Source organism: Cottoperca gobio, chromosome 1 (assembly GCF_900634415.1).
Source record: "Cottoperca gobio chromosome 1, fCotGob3.1, whole genome shotgun sequence".
NCBI lineage: Eukaryota > Metazoa > Chordata > Actinopteri > Perciformes > Bovichtidae > Cottoperca > Cottoperca gobio.
In genome coordinates, this window is record NC_041355.1 from 14,145,710 (window position 1) to 14,150,301 (window position 4,592).

The following is a 4,592-nucleotide window of genomic DNA, read 5'->3' on the forward strand; positions in this document are numbered from 1 at the left end:
TTACTCAGTACACAGCTGTTAATGTCTAAACAGCTGGCAACAAAAGTGAGTACACCCCATAGTGAACATGTCCTAATTGTGCCCAATGATGTTGTTTTCCCGCCCTGGTGTCATGTGACTCGTTAGTGTTACAAGGATTCAGGTGTAAATGATAAGCAGGGCTGTTAAATTTGGTGTTTTGGGCACAATTCTCTCTGAATGCTGGACAACATGGCACCTCATGGCAAGGAACTCTCTGAGCGGCTGAAAAAAAGGATTATTGCGCTTCACAAAGATGGCCTTGGCTATAAGAAGATTGCCAACACCATGAAAATGAGTTGCAGCACAGTGGCTAAGATCATACAGCGGTTTTCCAGGACAGGTTCCACTCGGAACAGGCCTCGCCAGGGTCGACCAAAGAAGTTGAGTCCACGTGCTCAGCGTCATATCCAGAGGTTGGTTTCCAAAAATAGACGTGCGAGTGCTTCCAGCATTGCTGCAGAGGTTGCAGAAGTGGGATGTCAGCCTGTCAGTGCCCAGACCATACGCCGCACACTGCATCAAATCAGTTTGTATGGCCGTCGCCCCAGACAGAAGCCCCTTCTGAAACCGATGCATAAGAAAGCCCGCAAACAGTTTGCTGAAGACAATGAATCCAAGAACATGAGTTACTGGAACCATGTCCTGTGGTCTGATGAGACCAAAATAAACCTGTTTGGGTCAGATGGTGTCCGGCGTGTGTGGCGGCACCCTGGTGAGGAGTACCAAGACAAATGTGTTTTGCCTACAGTCAAGCATGGTGGTGGCAGCATCATGGTCTGGGGCTGCATGAGTGCTGCCGGCACTGGGGAGCTGCATTTCATTGAGGGACACATGAATTCCAATATATACTGTGACATCCTGCAGCAGAGCATGATCCCCTCTCTTCGGAAACTGGGCCGTAGGGCAGTTTTCCAACATGATAATGACCCTAAACACACCTCCAAGATGACAACGGCCTTGCTGAAGAAGCTGAAGGTTAAGGTGATGGACTGGCCAAGTATGTCTCCAGACCTAAACCCAATTGAGCACATGTGGGGCATCCTCAAGAGGAAGGTGGAGGAGTGCAAGGTGTCCAACATCCGTGCGCTCCGTGATGTCGTCGTGGAGGAGTGGAAGAAGATTCCAGAAGCAACCTGTGCAGCTCTGGTGAATTCCATGCCCAGGAGGGTTAAAGCAGTGCTAGATAACAATGGTGGTCACACAAAATATTGACACTTTGGGCACAATTTAGACATGTTCACTATGGGGTGTACTCACTTTTGAGATATACTGTATGACTTTGAATCCTTTGTGTGTCCCTATGAACCTGAGAGCTGTGTTGTCTGGAGCCTGGTGCTCCTGGTAGGGTCTCCCAAGGTAAATTGGTCTCAGGCGAGGGGCCCAGCGCAGGGAAATACTGTTCTTTATTGGTACTTTGTCCTACACACTTATTTCACAATATAGAAACAATAGGTCTTATAGACGGAATCGGAGTTTCGGGCTTCCGGTGGAATCGCAATGCATGCTGGTGTGGCAAGCCTAGAAAAGTGAGCACCAACTCCACAAGGGCCGCCATATTGGATTTCTTCTCTACGTGTTTACATTGTATTTAGCTTATTCTTCAAGCGTGTTTACATTGTATTTGGCTAGTTTTTAGTGTAATAACTCTTCTAGTTATGGGATTTGGACACAGACATTGTGTGGTGAAAGGATGTTCAAACAGTGGGAAAAAGCTAAATAAATGGGCAGAATCTCATTGTGAGCTTCACGATTGCAAAAATTGCGACTGCAAGCCCCCGTTTGAACTATTTCCATTTCCAACAGCACTAAAGAACAATGATAGAAGGCTAGCATGGACCAAAGCTGTAAAGAGACAGGATTACAATGGGAAGTCTTGGGAGCCCAAGAAATCTTCGCGGATTTGCAGTGAGCATTTCATGCAAGGAAAACCAACAAATGAATTCCCTGATCCTGAACTCGACCTGGAGTATGCAGTCTATCTACTTGATTTATATATTGACAAATGTACTTTCTATATATTGAGTTTTATAATAATATAACAAACACAAGTTAGGTATATATTTATAATAGCTTACCCTGCAACACAACTGCAATAAGCACTTATGATATCGCCAGTTTTCTTGACTGCGCAGATCAATGCCGAATGTGGCGTATGGGAAACTTTCATTGAATGAGAACATTTTGCTTTCAAAAAGCAATACTCAGAATCTGCGAGAGTATTGAAAGATATTTGTTTCAACCAGCCAGAGTCAAACAGTCCAAATGCTTTGCCTTCTTTGTATTCGTTCAAAGTTTGTTTATGAAACTCAACATCGTTCCCTGGGTGGTCAGACATTAAAAATAATGTTATATCGCTGAGGTATATCGGCGGCCAAGAAGTCATGCTGTTGATTTCATTGACCCAGCCATCCTGCAATGTCAAGGGATCAGGCACTGAAACGCCACTCGGCATAACCAAAAGCTTAATCTTTTCTTTTTCTGTGATTGAAAGTCTTTCGTTAGCTGTTGGTTGCTCCTCAATGCCCATCTCTGATGCAGCAAACACCCTGGCAATAAGCTCGAGTTTTGTTCCTGAAACCTTTAAATTCCGCTTGCGGCAAAATACTTTCAAAGCTTCGACTTTCCACATCTGAACCTCATCATAAGAAAGGAGTTCAGAACTCATTGTAGAGTAGTAGGTTTGTTTACAACACGCTTGAAGAATAAGCTAAATACAATGTAAACACGTAGAGAAGAAATCCAATATGGCGGCCCTTGTAGAGTTGGTGCTCACTTTTCTAGGCTTGCCACACCATGCATTGCGATTCCACCGGAAGCCCGAAACTCCGATTCCGTCTACATGCTTTGGCCTAAATATAAATAAAACAATCATTAAAAAAAAAGAAATCTGTCAAAGCAAACCCGTTTTAGCCATTTGCGCATGGTGGGAAATATTAGAGTGTGACACATCAAAGGCTCTCTGCTAGTGTGAAGGATAATTGTTTCTTATAAGGACTAGGCTAAATAAATGTTCACAGAGTGATAACAGTGATACTATGTGTTAAAGAGGGGATTTTGCCCGGATATGAACTGTTGAGGAAAAAGTTGAAGAACTCGGAGCTTGAATGTCGAATCAAAACAGCAATCTTCTAGTTAAATCAATATATTTATGAACGTGATAAGTCAAACATGGAAAATACTTCTCAGCTGAGAACACTAATCACATCACCGTTTCCACAGACTGAATTGCTAAGAAACACCCAGGTTGCTGTCTGACGGCTCCGCGAAAGTGTGTACAAAGGCTCGTAAACATATGAATAAATACATGGTGAAGGCGTTAACCTTCTCCTCATTGGTCCCCGTTGGCGCCATCACGCTCCTTGGTCTGCAGAGTCAGGATGTGATGGTTGTTGACCTGTTCTCTTAAAGGGGAAGTGTTCCTACTGTGTTTACATTCAATATTGTACTCGTAATACATTCAGTGCAGAAAATACATAATAGTGCAGAAATACATATTGATTGAGGTAGACAAATACATATGATAGTCTTTCAAGTGTGGATTAATACAATCAGGAGTAATTTACTTTACAGAACACAGATGTGCCTTGAGATTTTGGCTTGGTCTTTGGTGTGCCTTGGCAACAGAAAGTTTGGGAACCCCTGCTCTATAACACATAGTATCACTGTTATCACTCTGTGAACATTTATTTAGTCCTTGTAAACTAGCTATTCTCCTTCACACTAGCAGAGAGCCTTTGATGTGTCACACTCTAATATTTCCCACCGATAAAGTACAGTGTTTCCCTGCGCTGCCCAGCCCAGGCAGCACCCCCCCCAGAGCAGTAAACCTAGGGGAAACACTGAAGTAAATTACAAACCTTGTCTATAGGCGAGGGGCCAGACTAAGAATGGTTCAAAAACGACTTCATGAAAAAAAGGGAAAGGAAAGGAGAGACCCTGCCCGGAGGAAGCCTGGGGCCCCCGTCTGGAGCCAGGCCCAGAGGGAGGGTCCGACAGCGAGCGCCTGGTGGCCGGGTTTGCCACGGAGCCCGGTCAGGCACAGCCCGAAGAAGCTACGTGGTGCCTCCCATCCATCCATCCTTCCTGTGGGCCCACCACTCATGGGAAAAACCGCTGGGGTCGGGTGCGCTGTCACACGGGTGGCAGTGATGGTCAGGGACCTCGACGGACCAGACCCGGGCAGCAGAGGCTGGCTCTGGGGACGTGGAACGTCACCTTTCTGTGTGGGAGGTGGAGCGCTACCAGTTGGATCTGGTGGGGCTTACCTCTATGCACAGTCTTGGCTCTGGAACCGTACTTCTGGATAGGGGTTGGAATCTATTCTTCTCCGGAGTTGCCCAAGGTGTGAGGTGTCGGGCCGGGGTGGGGATACTCACTAGCCCCCGGCTGAGCGCCACTACATTGGAGTTTACCACCCGGTGGACGAGAGGGTCGCCTCCCTACGCCTTCGGGTTATGGCGGGGAAAACTCTGACTGTTGTTTCTGCCTATGCCCCAAACCGCAGTTCGGAGTATTTGGCCTTCTTGGAGACCCTGAATGGAGCCCTGCAGGGGGCTCCAGTAGGGGACTCC